This window comes from Podarcis cretensis (assembly GCF_951804945.1).
Source record: "Podarcis cretensis genome assembly, chromosome: 8".
Taxonomy (NCBI): Eukaryota; Metazoa; Chordata; class Lepidosauria; order Squamata; family Lacertidae; genus Podarcis; species Podarcis cretensis.
This window is the reverse complement of record NC_137177.1, coordinates 77,795,587-77,823,164: the sequence shown is the minus strand read 5'-3', so window position 1 is coordinate 77,823,164 and position 27,578 is coordinate 77,795,587. Positions and strand designations below refer to the sequence as shown.

At 48.0% G+C, this 27,578-nt stretch overlaps 1 protein-coding gene and 1 long non-coding RNA gene across 3 annotated transcripts in view; one reads left to right on the top strand and one right to left on the bottom strand.

Annotated features, from left to right (window-relative positions):
• The window catches only part of CASZ1 (castor zinc finger 1), a 446,064-nt gene that overhangs the window by 252,050 nt on the left and 166,436 nt on the right, over window positions 1-27,578 (top strand). The window lies entirely within an intron of this gene.
• On the bottom strand, window positions 543-12,688 carry LOC307222252. Its single transcript, XR_013841680.1, has 3 exons — window positions 12,505-12,688; window positions 9,954-10,070; window positions 543-1,487 (listed from the first exon to the last, which is right to left on the bottom strand). It is a non-coding gene; the product is annotated as an uncharacterized lncRNA (long non-coding RNA).

Here is a 27,578-nt window from a genome sequence, read left to right as displayed (position 1 = left end):
AAAGCACTATTAACAAAACAACTTTTTTAAAAAGCTAAACAGCACAAATATCATAAAAGCCATGTTATAGGATCAACAAAGTACTACAGCATTCACAATCTATAAAACAACATTAACAAAATAGCAACCAAAAAATGAACTAAGCACTGTGGAGCTCATACACACAGGTGGGTAGTTCTTCACAGGATGCAAAATTAGTTTGTGGAACTTCCTGCCACAATATCGTTGATGGCTTAGGTGGTTTTAAAAGGGGAGCTGGAACCCTGAAGAAGAGCACCCCACACTCCCAGCATTTTATTGCACCCAACAAACCAGAGCACCCAAAGTATATTACAGTTGACTGAATGCCTCATTGAATGCCAGCCACAGCAGAGTCTTTCAGCTTCTTCTGCAAAGGGTGGCCAAGTAGTTGCCCCCCTCCCCATGTTTAGAAATAGTATAGATTTGTTTATTTATTAAATACACCTCACCACCAAAAGGGGCAAGACCATGACCAGGTGAGCATTGTGCCCGCCTGTCCAGACTGTTGTTCAAGGGCTAACTATGGATGGGCAACTTCAAAGCTTCAGGCTGCACCCCTCTTTAGACTTCCTTTGCCTTTCAGCCAAACATGGACTAGACAGGCCTTCAAATTCAGAATGCCTTCAAACCGAGGTCTGTCCTCTTTTAAGCAGGACACATGGCCCCTCTAACTGACACTGATTTCCTGGACTTGCCCCCCAACTTTCTCTCTCTCTCTCTCTCTCTCTCTCTCTCTCTCTCCTTCTTGGTTGTACTTGCTGCACTTGCTTTCTCTCTGCAAACGGAAGACATCAGCAGCAAGGGGACCAACAGCTGCCGCGGCTGGCAACCTTGAAAGAAAAGGCAAGATGGTTGAATGTTTGAGCTGGCTGGGAGCCCATTGGGAAGTTCTGTTGCTTACTTCCTTGGGCTTTTGAGCAACTTTGGCCTGCTAGGTTGGCTGGGAGACAAATGCACAGAGCAAGCGATCGGTGGCTACTAACCCTAATGGCTGTCTTCTAAAGGGAAGGTAGTATGCTTCTGAATACCATTTGCCAGAGAAGAGAGTTGCTGTGGCGCTCGGGTCCTGCATACAGGCTTATCAGAGGCATTTGGCTGGCCAGGGCAAGAACAGGATGCTGGATGAGATGGGCCACTCACCTGATACATCGGGTTCTTTCTGGAAAGGTTCCATCCGGCCTGATTTGCCTAGGAAATGGCTCCCAACACAAAGAGGGAGGAGGGAGCTTCCCGCAAAGGTGGTGGCATTTCTCTGCTCGTTGCCACAGCGGAAGGGTCACCAGTCTGGGCTGGGGAGACAAATGCTTCCCCCCGCACCAGGGTTTGGCAGCTGTTTCGGATGGGCACGTAGGCTCACCCAAGCGTGCCAGGCAGGTAGGGCCTCGGTTGCCCTGTTTCTCCTTGGTTGTCTGTTAATCTCAGAGTCCTGGATCACGGCTTCCCGAGTGCCGGGGATGGAGGAGACCCTATGAAAATGATGATATGTGACAATCAGTCACAGCAATTAGTGTTTTGGTTAACAGGCCTTTTTTGTTTTCTCTCACCCAGACAGAATGTCACAAATAAATCCTCGCCTGCATTTGCATATTAATTGGATCGGAGACGTCAAGCATCTTTCATTAAAGAAAATGATCTGCATATTTGGAGACATAAAATAGTTATTTTGATGGGTTTTCTCCCCCCTCCCCCCGCCCGTAAGATCAGGGGGTGGGGGAGGAAGGTGATGGGAGCAGTGAAATTGAGGTAGAGTGAAGGCAGAGGGGGGGGGAAAGCAGCTTGGTGGGCTTAACCCCTTGTGGCTCGGCACAAATCTGCCGCTGGGTGAGGGAGCAGATAAATAAATAAATAAAGCAAGCAAGCCCGGGAGTCATATTTTCCTTTGCAACATGCCAAGAGATAGGTTTTTCATAAAGGCATACCCCTAACGATAACCCCAGCTCTCTGTAAGCTCTCCCGGATCATCCCAAAGAGATCAGTGAGGTAACTCACAGGGATTCATAGGCTCACAGCATTGTAAGGGACATTGGCGCTCGCCTAGCTTGGCTCCTATGCCCGGGGCAGTGAGCTTACAGTGCCAGCACCCCGATGGGTTGCCCTTCAGCCTCTGCAGAAGCGTCATGAGTCCCGTGGACGTGTCATGGAGGGTATGGTCCAATCCAGAGGAAGAATGGGAGGAGGTAGGGGAGTTTGTTGACCTGTGGGTGGGTTATTGTGGTTTAGGGGAGATGAAATGCCCCCTCCCAAGTCAGAACCCAAAGAGGGGGCCAGCAAACTAGAGAGTTCACAGCTTGATCTATGGATCAAGAAGTGTCCTGTCCCTGAGACATTGGTCACCTCTAATCAGACAACTTCTGTTGTGCAGCCACCTCTGCCACCTTCTCCTGTCGGTAACGAGCCTCCTCCTTCTGGGGAGGTGGCTGAGAGTGAGTTGGATGTTAAGCTGGTGCCAACATCACCTCCACGGACACAGAGACAGCAAGGCGACCAAGCTTTGCAGGCCCAACCCATTCAAAGGAGTGTCCATTTGCTTGTCCAGTCCAGGAACTCTGGCCATTTGCCACACTAAGCACTGCATCTGCCCTGCTCTTCAAAAGGAAGATGCAGGGTGTGTTTTGCTTGTTGGATTGACTTTTTTGCTTGCGCCAAACGTGCATCTAAACCTTTTCTTCCACCTGCTGTACTTTGTACCTGGTGCTTTGCCTATGTATCAATCTGATTTACTCATTGAAAGCTTTGGCAGAAGCAGAACTAGGAGTTTGAGTTCTTTGTCCAACAGTGAGGACCAGGGCAGAAAAGCCATCTCCTGAGACAGACTGTTGAGCTGAACTTCCAGTTTAGCCAAACCCTGTGATTTCCACTTACTGGTTCTAATTCTGCCCCCTGGGGCAGAAAAGAACGAGTCAGCTCCATCTTTATTCATGACAGTGCCCGGATAAGCTGAAAGACGGTCATGTCTCTCCTCAGGCTACATTCACATGTGAGGTTTACTGCATTAGTTTTACTGGTTGCAATGCCTCTTGGTTTCTAACGTTCCTTTTACATGGCGGTACCTGTTGCGTTTCAGAGCTGTAGCTTGTTGGTCAATTATGCAGCCATGTTGCGCTTATTGTAAATGGCAGGAAAGAACTGAGTGCTGGGATACTGCTCCAGATTTCATCACAAGAAACTACTGTGCAAAACTCCTGTGATTTCCCAAGTTAATGGATTTTACTTCAGGAAACAACACGAGAATGAGCATCAAACTTCCAAAATTTCCAAAAGCAAATTTTATGTCATGTGAAAAAACATAAAATGTGGAAATGATCAGCCAAGGAAAAGTCAGGAAAACAGAATAAAGTGCTGTCTGAAGGCAGCCTTAAGCTTCTCTACTCTGGGCTGAACGTGCCCAGATCTTTCAGCCATTCCTCGCAGGGCTTAGAATAATAAAATCATTGAATCAAAAGAGTTGGAAGGGACCCTAAGGATCATCTAGTCCAACCCCCTGCGATGCAGGAATATGGGGTGTGGAAAGCTTCCTGTGAGGAAAAGCTGAAGGATAGGAGCATGAGAAGAGCAAGAAAGGATGTGATAGTGCTCTCCAAAGTCTTGTTCTGTGAGGTGGTGGGTGTCTGTCTGGATTGATGAGGTGGAAGGCCCAGAACCCAACAGCCAGACACAGTGATAGCTGGAGCCAGAACCAACGATAGGCAGAACTAACTCAATCCAGTTTTGTCCCCATCTTACTTCTGCCTGCAGAGCTCTACAAGGGCAACACTGAGACTCAGGAAGAGTAAGTGGACATGCAGAGCACCTGCTTGGCATGCAGAAGGTCCCATACTCAATCTCCAGCATGTCCATGCAGGGCTGGGAATGTCCCCAGTCTGGTATCCTGGAGAGCTGCTGCCAGTCAGAGTAGACAAAGCTGAGCTAGATGAACCCATCATCACTCAGTATGAGGCAGCTTCCTACATTCTTAAATTTGGTGCTCTCACTTATTGGGCAGTCCTGAGCCAGCAGCAAAACAAATGAAATGCATTCGCTTTGCACAACTTGCGCTGAGCATCAGTAGTCCACAGCACGGGCTTTTGCTATTTGCGGTTTTGTTTGAGCTCCTGCCACACACAGCTCCTGTGCAGACCATGCCGCTGTAACACAATGGAAATTTGGCTTCCATTTTGGGTCTACAGGAGTCCAAATAACAGCAAAGTTGTCTGTGACCAAAGGCAGCTGCTGACAGTGCTGCGTTCCTGGCATGTAATCTCCAGAGGAGATTCTCTGCAACAAAAGGACCTTTTATGCTCTTTAAAAGACTCGTGCCAAAGTCATCTTTAAAAAACACAAATCTACCCCTCGATATTACTGGGGTGTCCCTTTCTACGCACTTTCCGCCTGCAATCTCTCTCCCTATTCCATGTTTTACCTCATGAGATATAACATCCCCCCCCCCTTTCTATCTGATCCTTGGAAGCCATTGGTATCCAGGGAACATTATCACACACACTCGAAATAACCCAGAAAGCTGCCAATCCCTTATTAGGGAATGAATCCCCGTCGGAGAGGAATGGGAAGGCACAATTTATTGACAGGCTGGTGTGAACATCTCTCGCCCTCCCCTCCTTTTGGCTCGTAATAACAGAAGCCCAGAAACCATCTCTGGAATGGGAAAGAGCCTTTAAATTGTGCCACGTTTCAAGGTACCCTTGCCTTGGCCGCTTGGTGTTTACGTGGGATTTGCATCCCCGTTTTCAGAGGGCTCCTTCCAGCATTTCACCGTCACACCTTGGCATCTGGTGGTTCTGTTGTGTGTGCGGTTCCCCCCACTGCTGCTTGTTTTCAGTATTATAAAGGTAAAGGGACCCCTGGCCATTAGGTCCAGTCATGGCCGACTCTGGGGTTGCAGTGCTCCTCTCGCTTTATTGGCCGAGGGAGCCGGTGTACAGCTTCTGGGTCATGTGGCCAGCATGACTAAGCCGCTTCTGGCGAACCAGAGCAGCGCACGGAAACGCCGTTTACCTTCCCGCCGGAGCGGTACCTATTTATCTACTTGCACTTTGACGTGCTTTCAAACTGCTAGGTTGGCAGGAGCTGGGACCGAGCAATGGGAGCTCACCCCGTCGCGGGGATTCGAACTGCCGACCTTCTGATCGGCAAGTCCTAGGCTCTGTGGTTATATATATATATAGCCCCGTCCTTTTTCCTAGCTTCAGTGTGGCTTGTGGAAGCCTTCACCAACCTGGCATCATTTAGGTCTACTTTGGACTACAAGTCCCATCAGTTGATGGAAGTGGTTGTCCAAAACATGGCTTTTCTGGCCATGGATTAATGGGACTTGCTTTCCAAAACACGACTGTGCTGGAAGGGGCTGATGGGAGCTGTAGTCCAAAACATGACTGTGCTGGTTGGGGATGATGGGAATTGTAATCCAAAACATTGGGAAAGACTCCTTCCTTTCTTCCCTCCATCCATCCTTCCATTCATGACTGAACCTGTTTGTGGAGACCCACTTTGCCACAAGCCAGGTTCCCTAGCAAGAGAGGGCACATGTGATGATTTGTGGCCTGCTTGGCTTTGGATAGGTAGAAGCTAAAAACGGCTTTCATGAACACACAGTTCACTTAGCAGCCAGCTGGCGCTATCAATCATCCGCCAGCACCATCAGGAAATGATTCCCAATCAATTATAATTGCTCTTTACCTATTTCCTGTGTAAATCACTTAAGTTTTTCCTTCCCCAAGTGGGAAATGCAAGAGGAAATGAGGGAGTGGAGACATCCCTTGCTCAACCCCCTCTGCCATAGATCGACAGGGCTACTGAAGCTCATGGGGTTCAAGTCCTCTACCCCATTGAAAGGCTGGGAGCCTCCACACATCACCCCTTCCCAGATTAACCCAAACAACCAGAGTGCCTTGTCCTAAACGCAGATGAGAGGCACAAGCACATCATACCCCTTAAGCTGGGGGTGGGGGACTTCACTGGATCTACTTATTTAAAATTTTTAATTTTTTTTACTGGAACCCCAAGATTCACTAGACAGAGTCTGGTGCAAAATATGCGCATTTAAGATCAAAGAATTCCAATCTCAGGAGTATATTCTGAGTACCAGGGCAAAACTGAGCTAAATGTCATCCAACACAAACATCCACTCCGGGTTTGTTTGTTTACTTAATGCATTTATATACTGCTTAATGATTTGCATTTCTAAGCAATGTACATAGAAACAATCCACAGAAAATGGCGTAATAAAACAGTGAACATTTTTTAAAAAACAACAACCCCGAACTCTACCTTAAAATGCCTGCTGGGACTGGAAAGTCTTAGTTATGTTTCTGAAGTTCAGCAAGCAAGTCCTTGCCCCGGCCCTCCAGTTTTCTTCATTTCAGCTATAATTTAGTTGGGGGTATTGGGGGGGGGGTATAACCATTTTGTTGGGTTATCAATTGGGTGTCAACATCCTTGCTGATCTGCTGCAGATTTGACTATAAAAAGTGGAAATGAAGCCCTCTTCATTTGAATGAAGTTCAGGATCATTAGCCAGGCTGAACTTGTCATAAGGTGGAAGGGGCTATTATACTATTATATTGATCCCTACCTATCCCTAAAGAACCCAGGCTGTTGATGGAATCACAAGCAAGTTGCTGGCTTGAAACCAAATGGTGAAGAGGCGGCAGTGTGTGCAGAGTGAGGGAGTTGCGGAGTGTGTCGCCTTCAAACTTTTGTTAGAATCCTCAAGTGCTCGAGGATCTTCTCCAAAACCCCAAGCTGGCAGTCCTCATGGTTACAGCACGCAGTACTCCGTTTGGTTCATGTTTGACATTCACGTCAGTGCAAAAGCCCTGACAGCCGATCCCAGTTTAATTTTGCACAAATATCCAAAAGCGTATCCGTCATCGTTTCAGGCTTACACGGGAGACGGCGGCAGACGGCCGTGTTTAGGTTGAAACCCACCGAGAAAAGGAGGAAGACATCCATTGTTGGAAAGATTTGGGATACTGTAAATCGGTGGGCCGCTCGCTGGAGATGGTGTCTGTCTTGTCATTTTAATTAGTCGCCCATTGGAGGGAGGAGGCGGGTGGTGGAAGGGCAAGCGGAGTGAATCTGTGTTCTGCCAAAGGCGGTGGGTAACGAGCTGTCCCGGTGCCATCCATCCATCTTGCCCGTTATTTTATGGAGTCCTCGGACGTCCGGAGTTCTGCAGTGTTTTGTTAAGCACCGTAATGCAGAGTTTATTTAATGTGGGTTTAACTGCCTCATGCTTTTATAAATCAAAATAATTAAAAATAATAAATTTGAAGGTTAAACAACAGCTTGTGCGGTGGCTGGAAGAGGAGGCCTGCTGGAGGAGGCAGGCATGCAGGAATGCCACTTCGGAGTTGGAAAGGCTTTTGTTTTGTCATGACATGCAGGGCAGGGTGTGTGTGGAGAGGACAGTGAAGAGATGACCAAAGTGGGAGCTGAAGAGCAGAGACTGGTTTGTGCATACATCTGGCAGTGGGCTGCAGTTAGTAGACAACACCCTTGGGTGCTTGCTGTGGCTCCAGTGTCCTGGCACAACAGCCTGCCTTGCTCCCCTATTTTGAACAGCTTTTTCCCAGCACTCCATGCTCCAGTTGCACCAGGCAATGTTCTGGGGGCCACAGGCCAGCGGCAGGAAGGGCCAGAGGCTACAGTGTGCAATAGAACCATAGAGTCATAGAATTGTAGAGTTGGAAGGGACCCAAGGGTTATTTAGTCCAACCCGCTACAATGGAGGAATCTCCACTAAAACATGCCTGGCAGATGTCCATCCAACCTCTGCTTAAAAGCCTCCAAGGAAGGAGAGTCCAGCACCTTCTGAAGAAGTTGGTTCCACTGTCGAACAGCTCTTACTCAGAAAGTTCTTCCTGATGTTTAATCCAAATCTCCTTTCTTGTACCTTGAATCTTTTGGTGCTGGTCCTACCCTCTGGAGCAAGAGAAAGCAAACTTGCTCCATCTTCCATGGGATAGCCTTTTAGATATTTGAAGAGTGCTAACACATCTCCTCTCAGTCTCCTCTTCTCCAGGCGAAACATCCCCAAATCCCTCAATTGTTCCAACTGAAATCAATGGGCATGACTAACTTAGGTCTATTAATTTCAGCGGGTCTTATCTGAGCAGGATTGAGTTGGAGACCACCGTAAAGCCTTTCCACCCACATGACTTTATTTTCTGGTCCCTGGCTGACTTAAGCCCTGCCTCTGAGCTTAAAGCAGGTCATTAACACACCCAACATCTTTTCTGTGTTTTTTAAGCTCAGAATTGCTCCCTTGGGGTAGCTGGGAATGGCAGAATGAGGTGGTGGGACCCGTGGAGACTGTGCAGCCCCCTCTCTTTCTCTTTGCATATTCTTCTTGTGTCAGCTTGATAAGGAATTTGAAGGCTTTATCAGAAATACCAATGCCTTATTTAGCAGGGTGAGGCAAGTGCCCATTTGGCTCTGTGCAATCTGTTGATAAATGGCAAAAGAAAGGAAAGAGGGGGTAGGAAACTGGTGCAGGCAGGCAGTTTCCCCCACCTTCCCCGATTGCGCTTGCACTTTGAGACAACTGATAACAAGGATTTGCTTGCTGTTCAGCGTTTCCTATTTTTATTCACAGTGGAGAAATTCCTCTCCCCTCTGTCTGTCTGTCTGTCCTGTCTGTCTCTCGCTCTCAGTTTTGACCAGTCCTTGTTTGTTTATTTAACAAAGTGTCATGCAAGGACTGGTGGAGACAGACACTGATTCCACCTGCTTTGTTGGGGAGGGGTTCTCTTCAGTTTGTTGGCATCCAAAATCCAAATGTGGGTTTCAGGGTAGGCCTGCGATCCTATGCCCTAGAGGTTTGGAACTTGTTGCCCTCCAGAGATGGCTGTACTCTCAACTACCATTAAACTCCAAAGCAAAGCATAGCATAGCATAGCATAGCATAGCAAAGGAAAGGAAAGGAAAGGAAAGGAAAGGAAAGGAAAGGAAAGGAAAGGAAAGGAAAGGAAAGGAAAGGAAAAGTTGCTCAGAGAAAACAGGCATAGCTGACCATCTTAATACCCTTTTAAAAGAGCATAGCATAGTCCTATGGATATTTACTCAGAGGCAAGCCTCACTGAGTTCATTGGGACTTGCTCCCAGGTACATATAGGACTGCTGTCTAAGCTAGCAGCAGATATCCTTGTGCCCTACGCGTTTGTAAACGCAGTGTCTGAAGTTACTGCTTCCATTTGTCTCTCCTGAGTCTCTCCTGTCTGCCTCAGTGGAACATCCTGAATTCAGTTTTCTATGGTAAAGGTAAAGGGACCCCTGACCATTAGGTCCAGTTGTGGCCAACTCTGGGATTGCAGTGCTCATCTCGCTTTATTGGCTGAGGGAGCCGGCGTACAGCTTCTGAGTCATGTGGCCAGCATGACTAAGCTGCTTCTGGCGAACCAGAGCAGCACATGGAAACACCGTTTACCTTCCCACCGGAGCGGTATCTATTTATCTACTTGCACTTTAACATGCTTTCGAACTGCTAGGTTGGCAGGAGCAGGGACCAAGCAACGGGAGCTCACCCCGTCACGGGGATTCGAACTGCTGACCTTCTGATCGGCAAGTCCTAGGCTCTGCGGTTTAACCCACAGGGCCACCTGCATCCTTCAGCTTTCTATGCGCAAAACCCAAAAGCTATGCTATGGTTGGGTAAAACCTTTGTTCGGATCAACCAAAATGTCACAAGGTGTGAGCAAACACTCAAATTGAGTGTGAGCAAACTCTCAGAAAGTTTAGGCGGCTCCCAACCAAATGGACAAACACACCCAGCCAGGGCCTGCCCAATACATTTTGGCAACTGAGACAAACCACAAAATGCTGCCCCCTCCCCAACCACCACCATGGAAGAAAGGATGAGTGAAGATCTACACCAGGAGTGAGCGAGGAATAGAGATCTACATTAGGAACAAGGGGAGGAATCAAATCAACCTTACGCAACAGTTGAAGTGGGAATCAGAGGTCATCACGCAGTGGGGGAAAGGGGCATACTCTGAATCATGCTGGGTGAGTGCAGAACCCAGGAAACCCCAGAGGGCAGCCTCTGCCATTTCCTCCCTAGGAATGAGAGGAGATCAGCAGTGCTTTCTCCAAGAGGCCGCTGTAGAGGCGACATTGTAGGGGGGCTGCCAAAGAGGCAGTAGATCCTACCTCCTACGCTGAAGCTGTGGCTGCAGCAACAGGAGTTGCATTCCCTGGAGGCTGGATCTGCTGCCCTTCTGGATCCTGCCACCTGAGGCAGTTGCCTCACCTTGCCTCATGGGTGCACTGGCCTAGCTCTTCTCTTTGAGTATTAGGCAAGAAGGAGACCAATAGCTACATCATGCATACTCCCCCAATGTCATCTTTTATTTTCTTGAGCCAAATATTAGCCACTTTAGCATGGGTAGGCAAACTAAGGCCCCGGAGGCCGGATCCGGCCCAATTGCCTTCTAAATCCGGTCCACGGACGGTCCGGGAATCAGTGTGTTTTTACATGTGTAGAATGTGTGCTTTTATTTAAAATGCCTCTCTGGGTTATTTGTGGGGCATAGGAATTCGTTCATTTTTTTTCTTCTTCAAAATATAGTCCGCTTCCGCCCCCCACAAGGTCTGAGGGACAGTGGACCAGCCCCCTGCTGAAAAAGTTTGCTGACACCTGCACTTTAGCCTTTCCTTGTGAGAGTTCCCAAACGCTTTGCACAGTGTCGTTTGCCCTTTTCTATGCAACTTTCCAAGGGACGCAGGTGGCGCTGTGGGTTAAAGCCTCAGCGCCTAGGACTTGCCGATCGAAAGGTCGGCGGTTCGAATCCCTGCGGCGGGGTGCGCTCCCGCTGCTCGGTCCCAGCGCCTGCCAACCTAGCAGTTCGAAAGCACCTCCGGGTGCAAGTAGATAAATAGGGACCGCTTACCAGCAGGAAGGTAAACGGCGTTTCCGTGTGCGGCTCTGGCTCTGGCTCTGGCTCTGGCCAGAGCAGCGATGTCACGCTGGCCACGTGACCTGGAAGTGTCTCCGGACAGCGCTGGCCCCTGGCCTCTTAAGTGAGATGGGCGCACAACCCCAGAGTCTGTCAAGACTGGCCCGTACGGGCAGGGGTACCTTTACCTTTACCTTTATGCAACTTTCCCACCTCTAAAATATCCGGTTTGCAGTTTGGGGATCAGCTGCAAGCAGCCTGATGAAAGGAAGGAGGAGGGGGTCTGATTTTTATTAATTTACAATAACAGGGATTAGATTGTCTGCAGCTGAACTGTTTCAAAACCAGAAACTCTTTTCCTTTGCTACCTGTGTATGAAAATAGGGTGGGGGGGGGCAGAGCAAAAATGGGTCCTTGGAACAGTTCAGCAACTTTGATGAAGCTCACCAATAGGTATCAATCTCCTGATTAGGATTAATTCGAGCAGCCCAGAGTTTGCCAGATAATCTAATAATAATAATTAATAAATAAAAAAATTAAATTTTCAGGGCAGTTTTTACTCTGGAAAAGGATTTGTGTGCTGGATGCTGGAAGAGTTGGAATTAGCCCAGATGTGGCAGGGAGGGGGTGGCGAAAGGGGGCGTGGGAGCCAGACAGGCAGCAAGGGTAAACGGAGCTGACAGGGTCAGCCAGAGCTTTTGTCCCTGCAGGCGGCGTGATTAGAGAGCTTGCCCGCCCAATTCCTTAGACTTTAGGGATGTTGTCGGACAAAACGGGGGTCTTCCTTAATTCCACCAGAGCGCAAGCCAGATCAGACTTGACATCCCAGGAACCCAATTCCCCTCTTTTTGAGCAAATAAATAAATCCCGTCCCTGCCGGGGATGGAAATAATCGTTCAAACGAGGCTTGTCAAAGCCCACTTCTAGCTTCGGGGGTGGGGGGTTGATGGTGGTGGTTGGCCCTTGTTGAAGCTGCTAAGCCTGAGAGGGAGTTTGGGAGCATGTGGGTGGGCCCAGGCGCTTGGGGGAAGTAGCTCCGGAGCAGCAGCGGAAAATTAAATGCTGCAGCGGAGATTTTGGGTCTAGCAGCAAGGCCCGTGTCGCTGACAGGGTTACGCCCTCATCTGTCTGGAGGGCTCTGCGCTTTGCCACCCCTACCCCCGAGTAAAATTAAAATGTGTTTATTGAATGTGTCTGTAAACAGTTGGGCATGACTCCTTATCACAAGGGTTGAAAACCTCCAGTCTGAATGTGGCCTCCCAGTTACCTCTGTCAGGCCCTCGGGAGTCTTCCTAGGTCACACCCCCTCACCACCCAAGCTCTCTGCCCTCCTCGAGTGCTTTTGCCAGACTTCACCATCATAATTAAATTTATATGCCACCTTTTCTCCCAAGGAGATCAAAGCAGTGTACATGGTTCTCCTCCTCCCCATTTCATCTTCACAACAGCCCTGTGAGGTAGATTAGGCTGAAAGGCAGTGACCGACCCAAGGTCACCCAGTGAGCTTCATGGCTGGGTGGGGATTCGAACCATGGTCTCCCAGGTCATAGTCCAGCACTCTAACCATTATGCCCCACTGGCTCTCTGGGACTCATCCTTGAGCTGCGACATTACCTCTTGCTTGCCTGGTTGGAAGATGGAAAGGTAGGAGCCACTTGCTTTTGCGTGGTTGAAAGGTATGAGCCATGTTGCTCCTCCCACTTTTGTTCCTGGCCCTGCCTACTTTTGACTTTGGCCCCGCCTATCCCCAACATGCTGCCCAGGAAGCCCCCTCCCCTAAGAAATGTGAACTCCAATCTCCTCACCATATCTGAAGCTGTATATTCTTCCTCTATGGCATGTTGCTAGACAGATTCTGTATAGCAGGGAAGATAAGGAGCTGCTTTGCTCATGCTCCTTCTGCATCAGCCTAAATCAGCCGTTTGGTTTGCTAACCAGTCCTAGCTATGCAAAGCCTGTGGGCCCAATCCACCCTATTCCAGAGAAGGTGACCTAAGGTGCTAAGTGGCTGACAACCTGCCCAAAGTGATAGCTGCCTTCCAGAACCCGGATCGCATTCAGGGTCTGTGGTGCAGCCATTGGCTCTACAGGTTATGCCTAGAGCCTAAACCAGGTGCTTTAGACTACAACTTCCATTGGCCCCAGCCAGCACTGACTGGTTTGGATGGTGCTTGTAGTCTGAAGCATCTGGATATGTTGCTTTTTTAGCCTTTTCTGCTTGCAATGGGGTAGTGAAGGGAGGCAGAAAAATAAATAAATAACTGCGCCAGTGGCCTCTTCCAAGGTTTTTTTTTCCCCTTTCGGGGCGGAGGGGCGCACATAGCATGCATGATTGTCGTCTTGATGAATTCCCCCCGGACGTAATGAGCTGGTTTTTCTGCTGTTAATATTGCATCTGCTGATGAAGGCTTCGTTAGGATAATGGAACGAAGCTAAAATATAAATGACTCGCTGTCAAGAAACAGCTTTTGCTCATGTTCTCTTGACAGTTCCCGGACTGTGGTGGTGGCAGCGGTGGGGAAAGAGGGTTCGGTGCGTGTGAGCTTTTGCATGTGCTCCGTGGGGTGCGCACACGTTCCCCCCGCAAGGCACCCACCTAGGCTTGCAGCGAGCGCCAGTCACGAACCTTGGAGGATCAGGAACTGTGTGGGTGGGGCATCTTGCTGGGCAGTTCATGGAACAAACCAGCTTGCTGCAAAAGCCTATACCAGGGCGTGTTGACTTTCTCAGCTATCAAATTCCCAAAATGAAAGGTGCTAAAAACTTGTAGCATGACTTGGGAATTCAAAAGATATTTTGGTTAAGTTAATATAATTCAGTTTTGCTCGGTAAGTACAGGTTGCAAACATTTTGAGCACGTTCAGTTGCCATGTGACTGCTGACACATGGGTCATTTTGGACCTGGAAGACAACAGAATGGGGGCATAATAGGGACAGGACTTAACAGGGGCGTAACGGGGCGGGGCAGGCTTATTGCACACTGCTGATGCGTGCAGGGTCAAGGAACGCAAACTGGGGGGGGGGGGGGTTGCCTGTAAAATTGCAGAGAAAGAATTAAAAATGATTGCCAAGGACTTGCAGGTATATTATATTTTGTTGTTCTTGTTGTTTTGATGATGATGTTGCTGCTGCTGCTGCTATTAATTTATTTATTTAGTGTTACCTGACATTTTCAGATAAAATTAAAATTATTTGGTTTTCCGAAAACAGTTTATGCACTTCTTGATCAAACGTAGACTTAACCTGCTAAATGTTGCCCAGTCACAAATATAATAGTGGATATGAATTCTTCACAACTAGAAACATATTTTTATGACCCCTGACTGAATAGATTTGCAAAAAATAAGTTTCTCCTCCCACCCCAACCCCCAAAAATTACACACCCTAGTGGCCTATGACTCAGAATGGGAGGAAGTAGCAGATCTGACAAGTTTTTAAACCTTTAAGTAATAACTTTCCAGGATTTCAGGCAAGGAAACTTTCCTACCTGGAGATTGAACCTGGCACCTTCTCTGCCACTGAATTGCAACCCTTCCCTAGCAACTGGGCAGTGGAGCTTTTATAGACTGGAATAAGTGTTGTTAAGTCCAGACTTTTTTTCTTTGCGTGGGGGGGGGGGAGCTTGGTCAAGATCCTTGCAGTGGGCCCCCATCCCTGAGTAATGCCCATTTGTCCTCCTCTTCCTGAAATCGGCACCCACTTCAGAGGGAGAAGCCACATCTGCACCATACATTTAAAGCATATTTATCACACTTTGACAGTCATAACTCCCCCTCTCCAAAGCACCCCAGGGATCTGCAGTTTGCTGCTCACAGAGCTACAGTTCCCTGCACCCTGAACCAACCACAGTCCCTGGGATTTTTTGGGATTTGAGTTCGGTGAGAGGGGGGCATTCCACCCTGCAGAGAGCACACATGGCAAGGCCATGAAAGCATGCTTCTTGTCTCCCCGAGTTTCAGTGAGACGGGGGCGTTCTGGCAGCTGCAGAAGTGGTACTGTTCACCACTGAGGGAGGGCAGGGGTGGCACGGCCCCATTTTGTTTCAGGCAGCAAAGCTGGACAGGCCGTCCCTGTGCCCGACGAAGCCAACTCTGACTTGAAGGCCTTTGGTTCCCTTCCTGACAAGCGGCCGAGACATTAAACTAACGTGAACTAGTACCTTGTATGGCAAGAAACGTGGGTGGCACTGTGGGTTAAACCACAGGGCCTAGGACTTGCTGATCAAACGGTTGGCGGTTCGAATCCCCGCGACGGGGTGAGCTCCCGTTGCTTGGTCCCTGCTCCTGCCAACCTAGCAGTTCGAAAGCACGTCAAAGTGCAAGTAAATAAAGAGGTACCGCTCCGGCGGGAAGGTAAATGGTGTTTCCGTGTGCTGCTCTGGTTCACCAGAAGCGGCTTAGTCATGCTGGCCACATGACTCAGAAGCTGTACGCCAGCTCCCTCAGCCAATAAAGCGAGATGAGCACCGCAACCCCAGAGTGGGGCACGACTGGACCTAATGGTCAGGGGTCCCTTTACCTTTACCTTTACCTTGTATGGCATTGCTGTTTCCAAGGATGTGAGTCTGCGGTTGCCTGAGAAGCTGCAGCCTCAGAGCAGGCGTGTTTACGTGTGTGAGTCTGAGCCTTCGCCATAGGGAGAGGGAAAGTTTAACAAATATATATTGAAGCATGCCAGCTTCCCACAGTAGCAGCAAGGAAAGATCTCTTTTCAAACGCGGCTTTGTATAAACGGCTGCATTGTGTTTCATTCCCTAAGTAGCAAGAGAACATAGCAGGTCAGCATGATCTGACCAGGTTTTTGTTCGCTGAAACGGCTGTTAGCTGCATTCCCTCTGCCCCACACCACCTTGCAAGTTTGCGTCAGTCTTTTTCTGCTTTTTGAATATTAGATTGAAGTAGTGATAGAGGAAGAGAGAAAAGGGAGTGTTTTAGCCAAAATAATCTTATTCTCTCTTGGGGCTGTGGGGTGATGGTGAGAGAGAGGGCGGCTTCCCTTTCAAAATTTTATGCAAGCCAAAATGGTTTTTCTCTCCCAAATGCACAAGGAACGACAGAGTTTTGCTTTGAGTCAAAAGAATATCATTTGTTAGTTTGTTTATTAAATTTCTGTCCTGCTCTCCCTCCCGAAGTAGCACAGGCCATGAAACAATGAGGCGGGAAAACAATATAATAAATAATAAATTAAACATGTGAAAAGGATCTAGGTGTCTTATGAGACCACAACCTTAATATGTGTCAACAGCGTGATCCAACAGCAAAAAAAGCTAACGCTATTCTAGGCTGCATTCTAGTGTCCTCATCAAGGGAAGTAATAGTCCCACTCTATTCTGCTTTGGTCAGACCACACCTGGAATGCTGTGTCTAGTTCTGGGCACCACAATTTAAAAAGGATATTGACAAGCTGGAACATGTGCAGAAGAGGGTGACCAAGATGATCAAGGGTCTGGAAACTCAGTCTTATGAAGAATGGTTGAGAGAGCTGGGTATGTTTAAACTGGTAAAGAGGAGACTGAGAGAAGATATGATAGCCTGAAGGGCTGTCACATGAAAGATGGAGGGTAAGAGCTGTTCAACAGTGGAACAGACTTCCATGAGAGGTTGTAGGCTCTCCTTCCTTGGAGGGTTTTAATCAGAGGTTGGGTGATCATCTGTCTTGTATGATTTAGTTGAGCATCCTGCGTTCCTGAAGGTTGGACTAGATGACCCTTAGGGTCCCTTCCAACTCCACAATTCTATGATTCTATGATTTAAAAGCAATAAGAAACACTCACATACTAGAACAATTTCAAGGTAGCCTGGAGCAGTATCTTTCGACCATCAAAATGCCTGGGTGAACAGCAATGTTTAAAAATCTGACCTGAAAGTCAATAATGAGGGGGGCTGATGCACCCCACCGGGGCGGGCGTTCCTCATATGGGGAACCACCACCATCACCAGGTTCTCCCCTGCTGATTGTAGGGCCCGAGATGTAAAATACTCGGGAAGGCATTCTTGAATTGGAGCTGGTAGCTCACACTTAGGCTCTCAGATTCCAACCCCAGATAATTTTCATTTAGGAGTTATTAATTTTGGCGGGGATTACACGATTCCTTCCAAGGCATACCGAGATGATAAACTTTTACTAGAGAGCTCCTGTCTCAAAAGAAAATGAATGTACACATCAATTTGTCATCAGGTACGACACCAAAAGTAAACTGGATTAATCCCTTGGCTGCCCTCCTTTTCAGCACACACTTTGCCTAATTGACCTTACCCTGCCTGCTTGCCCTCCACCTCACCCTGCTTGCCTGTTACCTGAGCCCCACCTGCACTATACATTTCAAGCAGTAGCACGCCATTTTAAATAGTCCTGGCTTCCCCCAAAGCATTCTGAGAATTATAGCTAAGGGTGCTGAGAGTTACAGTTCCTGGAGTTCCCCAGGAAGAGGGCTTGACTGTTAACTTACTCTGGGAATTGTAGCTCCGTGTGGGGAGCAGGGAGACTCCTCTAACAGCTCTCAGCACTCTTGACATACTACAGTTCCCCAGATTCTTTAGGGGAAGCCAGGACTGTTTTACATGGTGTGATACGGCCTTCAGTGTATAGGAAAGATGGGGCCCTGCTGTGTTTGCGCAAGGAACCTGCCTGTCTAAGGTGCATCATGTGCCAGGCAAAGCACCGCAATGAAAGAAGCATCACTTCACAAGAACCATCACTTCACAAGAACTAAAACAAAACTTCAAACGCACAAAAACAGTAGAAGCAAAGGAGCTGCAACGTCAGAGACTGAAATATTAAAAACTGAAATGCTTGGTTACATAAATGATTTTTATTTTTTTTAATGGCATCTCCAGGTAAACGATCAATTATCTTACTTGGTTGAGGGCCTATTTCATACCCTACAAGTGTCCTGATTTTCCAGGTACAGTCATACCTCGGGTTACAGACGCTTCAGACTGCGTTTTTTCAGGTTACAGGCTGCCGAAACCCGGAAGTACTGGAACAGGTTACTTCCAGGTTTCGGCGGTCGCGCATGCGTAGAAGCGCTAAATCGCGCTTTGCACATGCACAGAAGTGCCAAATTGCAACCCGCACGTCCACTGTATAGTCCCAGCATTACAAAGCCATCCTGGCTTCTGATTTGATCCTGGAACATCCCTATTCCCCCTGCCAGTGCTTCTACCGCCAAGCTCTGGAAAGAGGATGAACTGGCACTTGTCCTGAGCATCAGCGGCTGCAATTTGTTGCCTCTCCACGGCCACTGCTGCCAGCCTCCTCCCTTGGGCAGCTCGTAGAGGCTGCTGGAGAAGGAGGAGAGGCTGCCGGCGCTGAGGCCCAGCCCTGTGTGATATGCCTGTTCTGAGGGGCAGGCAGAGGGTGGGAAGAAATGGAGAGCAGAGCAGAGTGCAAAAAATCTTTTAAAAAATGCTTTGTGCATCCGCATCTAATCTTGCCCCTTTCTAAAATGTATTTATCGGTGTGTATTTTTCTTTTTGTGACTCTAGTAAAAGGTAAAGGTACCCCTGCCCGTACGGGCCAGTCTTGACAGACTCTGGGGTTGTGCGCCCATCTCACTCAAGAGGCCAGGGGCCAGCGCTGTCCGGAGACACTTCCGGGTCACGTGGCCAGCGTGACATCGCTGCTCTGGCCAGAGCCAGAGCCAGAGCCAGAGCCGCACACGGAAACGCCGTTTACCTTCCCGCTGGTAAGCGGTCCCTATTTATCTACTTGCACCCGGAGGTGCTTTCGAACTGCTAGGTTGGCAGGCGCTGGGACCGAGCAGCGGGAGCGCACCCCGCCGCAGGGATTCGAACCGCCGACCTTTCGATCGGCAAGCCCTAGGCGCTGAGGCTTTAACCCACAGCGCCACCTGCGTTTGTGACTCTACCTATGAATAAAATAAAATAAAGTCGGGATCAAAGGGATTAAGAGGGGAGGGTGTGTTTGCTGTGTCCCACTGGTGAAGTGGTGGCGGCGCTTGCCCTTCCTCTAATAGGAAATGTTCTGTGGGGGCAGGGGGGGGAGGGGGAGTCGAAGAGGGTCAGCTGGGAGTGAGAAATGTCCCTATCTTCATTTGAGGAATGTTGGAGGGTATGTTATTTTCCTTTGGGTGGAATTCAGTGCCAGGCCTGCTCAGAGTAGACCCATTGAAATGAATGAACATTCCTAAGTTAGGCCTATTAATTTCAGTCAGTCTAATCTGCATAAAAGTTGGTTGAATTGCAACCCCTTCCCCAAAGCTTGCTTTTTAAATGCTGCTCAAAGTTCTGGATGTCTTAAGAGTATGCAGCCCAATCCTTTGCTGGGAAGGCACTTATTCGCAAAGTTGCAGAGCCATGAATCAGTTTCCCACCCACCACAGTTCTATGACACGTAATCTTGCCATCACATTTAATAAATACATGCACATGCGCATATAGATACACATGCACATGTGAGACTATGGTGTGGGTTTCCTTCTGGGAGAAAAGGGCCAGGTGGAGGAAAGATAGGATTTCTTCAGCCTGGGGTTGGCAACATCTGGCCCTTGTTGCGAGCCACATTTTCAGTCATGCAGTGCAACACACCTTCACCCCAGGAAATTAAGCACAGAGGTCATGCTGATATATAAGCAAGAGCCCTTGGCTCCATCAGCAATAAAGAGGGTACTGCTTTCCTCTGGATTGCACCCATGAAATTAAGCAAGTTTTGTATAGCAGCATTTTGTAACGCCTGTGATTCCAGTATGGTCCGTTCCTTGGCTAGTACAGAACTTTCTGTTCTGGAGTTACTGGGAAGCTATTTCATTTGAATGTAAGGAAGATTAAGAGATTGAATTATCTGCCTTGCAAATCCTCAGTTCTGTCTTTACTGTCATCTGTTGACATGCAAACCTCCCCAAGGGCTTCTGTGTGAACAGAGGTGCCAATTTGAATAATAAATTGTGGGGGCCCAGGGAAGCCCCGCCCTGCATAATTGATCACATGATGCAGTACACCCACATTTGAATGGGAATAGCCTTTAACGAGGCTCAACCCCCTTAAATATTTTATTGTGAAGGCTGAAGCCCTCACGGCTCCTATGTGTGTGAGGAAGTGGCTGCACAGCTTGCCACGGTTTATTTGGATGTAGAATCAAAGGGCGGTATTCAGCTGAGCTTTATTCAGAGTAGACCCATTGAAAACAATGAACATGACTAAGTTAGGTCCATTCCTTTCAGTGAGTGTGCTCTGAATAAAACCTATTTGAGTACCACCCATAGGGTTGGAATGGTTGTTTGAGATCACGGGAACATAAAATTGTAGTCTACAGCTGGTTTTGGACTACAGTTCCCATAATCCCTGATCACTGGTCCCACTAGCTAGGGATGATGGGAGTTGTAGTCCAACAACAGCTGGAGACCCAAGTTTGGGAAACACTGTTCTAGAGCATCCCCAACAGGTAGCCGCCCAGCTCCCCTCTAAGGAATTTGTTCGAGTTGTCAAACTATTGTGAATACTTACTTACATAATTATTTACTTACTTACTTTCTCCCAAAACCAAGACCCAAGTCAGCTCACAAAAATTAAAACACAAATAAAATACAGAAAACTAAAAAATATATAAAATATAATAGTTACAAAGTAATTAAACTATTATAGAATTAATATATATATATATATAAAATTATTAAAATATAGATAGTAGAAACAGCACAGCACTATTAAAAGCCCTTTCCTTAAAAGCTGTCAGTTCCCTGAAGCCTGCAGGAGTAAAACAGTCTTCACCTGCCATCAGAAGGAGAACAAGGAGAGGACCAATCTGGTTTCTTCAGGGAGTCTAGGGGCAGCCACCGAGAAGTGTGCCTGCGCAGGAGGCGGGACTGAGAGAAGGGTTGCCCCCAATTACTTCAGAGCTTCGGCAAGTTCGTATGGGAGAATACATTCTTTCAGATAGCCTGGACCTAAGTCATATAGGTCTTTATAGGTCATAATCAGCACTTTGAATTGTGCCTGGAAACCGACTGATAGCCAATGGAGCTATTCTAATAATGGAATCATATGCTACCTGTAACCAGCCCTGGTCTACAATTTGGCTGCAGCTCTTTGAGCCAGTTGAAATTTCTGAGCACTTTTCAAAGGCAGCCCCATACAGGGCATGTTACAGTAATCTGAAGAAGAGGTAACTCAGGCATGTGTCACTATGGCCAGACCAGTCATTGGTTAGCTGTAGAACTTAGGACCACTCCATCTGAGAGTTGAGTTTGTTTTGGAGCAAATCACTAGCTTTCAGGCTGCTCTGTTTCCACCTGAACTTTCCCCAAAGGATTATATCCAGAAAAGTCCTTCTCTGAATAGGACCTAAGTTTGTCACATCCATCAACGGGTCTTCTCCAAGTAGGATTCGCAGAGGCTACTACCTTAATACTTTCAGGGATGAGGAACAGCGCAGCAATGACCAAACATGCTCAGTGGGTGTGGAATGCTGACTGGCTAACAGGGAATGGGATGGAATATCATGGGAAAGGGCATGGCCAGCTAGAACCCTGAGAAGCACCATTCCACACTGTGACATTTTTGTGGCCTTTCTGATTGGTAAAACCCAATGGCGCTGTGGTCTAAACCACTGAGCCTAGGGCTTACCTATCGGAAGGTCAGCGGTTCAAATCCCTGCAACGGGGTGAGCTCCCGTTGCTCAGTCCCTGCTCCTGCCAACCTAGCAGTTTGAAAGCATGTCAAAGTGCAAGTAGATAAATAGGTACCACTCCAGCGGGAAGGTAAATGGCGTTTCCATGCGCTGCTCTGGTTTCGCCAGAAGCGGCTTAGTCATGCTGGCCACATGACCCGGAAAAACTGTCTGCGGACAAACGTCAGTTTCCTCGGCCAGTAAAGTGAGATGAGCGCCGCAACCCCAGAGTCGTTTGCAACTGGACTTAAATGTCAGGGGTTCTTTACCTTTACCTTTAATGGTGACCAATGACAATGGAAGACTAGAGACCTACAGAGATTCCCTTGCGTCTTCCCAGGCAGCCCTGGCAGTTAGCAAGACTTACCCAGAGCCAGTCACCTGGAGTGCGCAAAGTGTGTTTCGGGTCCCCCCTCCCTTCTCCCTTCTTCCCGGGCATCCCTGCTACTTCATTATCTTAGTCACTGTTGTGGTAAAGTTTCATGCTTCCTTTGACCTTTCTTTTCGGCCTGGTTATGCTGTTTAACTACAACTGACACTCGTCCCCTGGCGCTATTACCTAGGAAACCCACCAGCTAGGCTTTTGCTTCCCCTCTCTCCCTGCCTGCCCCCCATTCCATCCTTGCTTCCCGTGGTCCTTTCTGTTTTATGCATCTCCCCCGCCTTTCCTCGCCCTCCTCCTCCTCCTCTCTCTTTTTTTTTAGTCCTTTAACATGGTTTTCCTAAAAAGTTTTTTAATCAATCAAATTTCGGGCAGAAAATAGGCTCCGTCACGCCTGGTCTTTGGGTCGTGTGACACTCTCCTGGGGTCCTGACAGCTCCTTAAAAGAGGGTCTCGGGACGCGGAGGCCAAACAGAATGTTTGCCCAGGGAAGGGGCGGTTTCCATGACGCTCTCACCCCCCCCACTCTACCGCACTGTCCGTTGGGCTGACACAGACCTGAGACTTTTGTAAGGGGGGGAGAGGAGGAACGCAAGGAGGGGGTGAGCATGCGTGTGTTCAAGAAGGAAAGCGAAACAAACCCCCCCACCCCCCAAAACAAAACAAAAGAGAAATATGTGAAATGGAGGTTGGAAGCAGAGGAAGTATGGGATGCATTGACAGCTGCCCCCAGCTCTCAGGGGGTGCCAGGCCCATTGGGGAGCCGATGGGATAGACAGTAATTTAGTCAGTTTTCCAAGTGTGCATAATCAAGGGTCTTTCTTTAAAAAAAAGTCAATTTTTCATCTCCTCTCAAGGCATTTTCTCCAGGAGAGCTGGCTACCCTGTCACGGAGGGAGAGCGTTCCTGAGCTCTGGTATGCACCTCTGTTCTTTGACCGCCTTTCTCGTATCTCCATATCGCTCTGTTCAATCTGTCTGAGCTGCCTTTGGGTTAAGTGGGCCTGTCTTGCTTCTTGTTTTGGACCTAAACCGATACCAACAGAACGCTTGGCGGAGTTTTGTGGGGAGAGGGAGACCCTTCAGTTTGGGGTCTAAACTGGATTTATATGGGATGGTGTTTCTTTGGCTTGAAAAGCACCACCCACCTGGATACGGGGCGATGGGGCTTTTCTGTCTTGGGTGGAGTGAACTGGACAGAGCCCCCACATCTCATCCTGGCCTCCCTTCTGCTGTCAGACTTTTGCCTTTCTCTCACCTTTCCATACGTCTTCTATATCCTCTTTCTCTCTCACGCTCCCCCCTTTATAATTAATGATTACGCTTAATTGGTTTGCTAAAACAGCCCAAGAGCATATTAGCAGGAGCAAGGTTGCCAAATTGTTTGGGGAGTGGTTACGGTGCATGTTTGACCAGGGCAAAGGGACGTTTGACGCTCCTATTTATTTCTGTCTCTTCCTGGCCTCCGTACTGTTTGTGTTTGAGTGTTGTGTGGCTGGCTGGTGTTCCAGTTGGAGGCAAGTTGCAGCAGTGTCACCTGTGCTTCAATCTTATGCTCTCTGACTCAGTGTGGACACCCTGCAAAGTGGCCAGCCTGCCTCCTAGCAAAAAGAAAACGACCATTTTCGTTTTTCTTTGCCGCAATGGGCAGTGTGTGTGTGTGTGTGTGTGTGTGTGTGTGTGTGCAGACATACATTATGTCTGTTTTTCCTATTACTGTCTCAGTACATCTGGTCTTGAGTGAAAGGTGAGAGAAAAAGAGATGCACGCTCCATCTGTTGTCCGATTAAACTATAAAAGAATTTGGTTGTTGCTCTTGTTGTTTTTATTTTATTAGTCATACAACAATAAACAACAAGTACCCCTTTCCTCCCACCCACCTCCTTGTTCCAGATGGAACCTTGATGTTCACAAATTGTAATGATGTATTTATGTTAAAATGGGGGAGGGGGGGTTAGGGAAACTTTTGCTCCCAATACATTTGTTTTCCTGCTGCCTAGATATCAAGCCTTTGACCTTGTCACACTAACCTGTGTGTGTTTTTATGTGTATTAAGGATGGATGAATTTGTCCATTTTGGTATCTGCCAATTTCTCTCTTCCCCCCCCAAACTTAAATTAAGTTCACCTTTCTGCAGCAACGTGCAATTAATAATAATAATACCCCTAATAAATGCAGTTTTGCACGCAGTTTTGATGGCTGTATGCACTTTTGCAAGCATTTTCCCCCCCAGTAGAAAGCATTTTTGCATGTTCTTTCCAGTAATGTATGCTTGTTTATGCATGATTTCCCCTAAAGTATATGTTTTTGTCCATACTGTTCGATTGGAGAGCTGCATTACAAGATTCAGAGAAGTGAGAATTTCAAAGGACGGCTGAGTTTCGGTTCGAGTGTCAGTCCAAGTAAGAAGTGCAAATTGGGTAGTTTCTCATGGAAAGGCGACCCAAATCATATATTTCCCCTGTCCCTTGAGTATCCGCACACACATATGATATATTCCTGAGAGGCCCACAGGCCTGGCTCTCTCAAATGCTATAATTCCGCGTACCTGCCTTCCTTTATGTGGCTTCTGTGAAACTAAATCCTACTTGGAGAAAGGGAGGCAGTGAGTTTTGTTGAGATCAACTTGGGATGCGGAAGAGTTTGCTCTGGCACCTTGGCTCCACCTGCTCCAGGGAAAGGTGGGGAGCAGTTTTATGGAGCCTGTCATCCTTCCAACCATTGGGTCTAGAGAAGGCACTGTTTCTGAGAACAGCTAGGGGAAAGGTGTTAGGGGCCTGCTCCCCCAGAGTGAACCAAGGCCCTGTGCTCTGTAGATGCTGGACGTATTCTTCCTTCAGCTATGTGTACTAAGGGCTTTGGATTGGGCCCTGCTTCCGAGGAACTCACAGAAACAAAAGATGTGTGGACTCCTTTCTTCTGCAGCTTTGAATGTGTTTTTTGCTGGATATATCTTTCCCACCCTCCACCCAAGGAAATGTGTGTTGCCATAATGCCTTGCGCATCTGATAAAGTAGGGCTTTGACCCACAAAAACAACTTTTTGTTTCACATGAAGTGAGGGGGAAATGCACTCTGCTTAATGACAGTGAAGTGCTTTGACTAAGATTGCCAAAGTCTTCTCTCCTCGGCCCCCTCCCATGTCCAGGCAAAAATTCAGCAGGGGGGAAAAATAGTTTGACCGCTGCTGCATCTCTGTTCCTGGAAAACCGCAGAAATAGGATCAAGCATTCAAAACTGTTCTGCCCACCACTTTGTCTCTGGCACACTTTGTTTAAACAAAGATCCCTTAAGCTCAGCTTCCCCCAAACCTGAAGGCTTACCAGTGGCGGGAGGAGGGGGTGTTGAATCACAGTAGCCATGCTGGCTGGTGGGAGTTGTGGTTTGGAACAACTAGAGGGCTCCAGGTTGTCAAATGCCAGGGCATAAAACCAGTCTTAGAACTCTTTTGACAAACCAAATGTCCTGATAAGGAGATTCTGAACAAGGTAGGCTCATAAGAACTACAGCTCTGCAATGAAACAGAGGGCCTACCCTTTCATGAGGCAAATGGAGGCATCTGCCTCAAGGGGACAGATTTGAGGCAGCAAAAAGAAGCAAAAAATGGGGAGGATGAGTTTTTCATACTGCTGGGTTGGATCTGTGTATTGGATTTGCCATCTCAGGCACCAGCATAACTTGAACAGATTCTGAAGCCATGGTGCTGGAATCTGAGTGTGTGTGTGTGTGTGTGTGTGTGTGTGTGTGTGTGTTTATTGCAGAACAACTCAAAGATCCAGGCATACACCTGCCTCTTTGGGCATTAAGTCCAACTGAAGTCAGCGAGGTGGTGTTCTGAGTAGACATCCTTAGGGTCGGGCACAAGAGCCAATCCTTTGTTGAGCCCTTGTGCAATGAGACTTGGGCTTCAGCCCTCTCCTCCTCCTTCCCCTCTTGTGCCATGGTAAACTATGGTTTGTGCAGAGCTGATTTAGGGCGCCACAGCAAATGGTGGTTTGCTTAAACCAGGAAAGAAAGGCGGGTATTTGAGCACGCAAGGAGAAGGCAGTTTGGCCAAGTACCTGGCCTTTGGATGTTTTGGGTTGGCTCAAACTTCTGTCTGTTATGACCTTTCCCCTTAAGTATGGGATCTGGATGCCCTGCAGTGCAGGATTCACGTGGTTTTCTGCACTCGTGCTTCCACAGACCTTCAGGCATGTAAGCGCCTCTCCCACGAGCACCTGGAGCCTCTTGAGAGCAAGGTCAGGAACTTCTCTGGCTCGAGTTTCCAAAGATGCCCAGCCAAGCCAACAAAATCATCTGAAAATGGGACCATGATGGGGGATAGAGTTTTGCTGGCTGTGATTGGGGAGAAATCCGCCTCTGCTTGCACATGTGTGCTTGTGCCTGCTGTTCCTTTAAGGCGAGAGTGGCGAGGGTGCTGTGCACTGGTGCCAGCTTTCATTCAGAAGCGCCGCCGCTGCCTCCTCCCCACCCCACCCCCCCTTCGGAAAGTTTCCTGCCGAATTGTTATGTGTGATCCGATCTGAAAGTTACTCTCTAAGCTTCTTGTCACATTTTGACTTAATGAAGTGCAACTGAAGAGGGAATTGGGGTTCATCACGCCAGTCTCTCTCTACTCCCTTGTTGTCAGAAAACAGGGGCGGTTGGGGACCGTAATGCAACGCTGAAAGTCGTTATCATTCCGGTCAGTCTGTTTAACACAAAATTAAACAAAGAACTAATTAGTGCCTCATGAATTAATAAATGCGCAGTTGCTGGGGAGGAAGAAGAGCGGGGGGGTGGGTGGGAGAAGGTTGTTGGAGAAAAGATATTGGAAAAAGTCAAATTAGGAGGTGGCAGGATTGCAAGAGGGGTGAGAGGAAGGCCGAAAGTCCACTTAGGCAAAAATAAAAGTTTTGTACTCCTCGTCGAGGTTGTTCTGAGCAATGCAGCTGAGACCAGGGAAGCGACTTGGCTCCGACAAGGGTCTGGTGAGCTGGAGCTGGGTTCCAGAGAAGGAATAAATATTTATGCAGAAAGGACTCTGCTTCCAGTCCATGGTGGCTTCTGGAGTCAAGAGTGAGGACTTCGCAACTGCGGTTTTGCAATGCACTTTGCCTTCCGAGGTGGTTTCAGGGCGTGGTTCTGGTTCAGAGCACAGAAACCCAGCACCCTCAATATTCTAGAGCTTGCTTAAAAGAAGACCAAGTTTCTAGTCCCTAAGACTGCAGAGAGCAATTTGAAAGTGTTTTCTTAGGGCAGACACAGCCCTGTGGTTGTAATACCTTCCTTTTCCTATCAAGGCTATTTTCTTCCTCTCTTAAGACTCTTCCATCAGCTTCATAAAATCACGGAGTTTGCAGCAATAACAGAACCCAGGCTAAAAGCTGGTTCTGTTACTTCTTTCTTTTTTCAAAACAGAGTTTGAGCATTGGTGTGGAAGATATCTCCCTCCGCCCCCCGACATGGCGAGGAGTTGGCCTTGCTTACGCACTGGGTGCTTTGTGCATATGCTCAGAGGCACTCCTTCCTAGTATTGCTGCTTTGAGCATTCCAGATCTGAGGCCTAAACTTGGAGGCGCAAGTACTAGGGAGATAATAACCGTAATAGCAAAAGCAGTAATGTATTGTCACAATATAATTGGGGAAATGCAACATTACAGTTTTCATTATTACA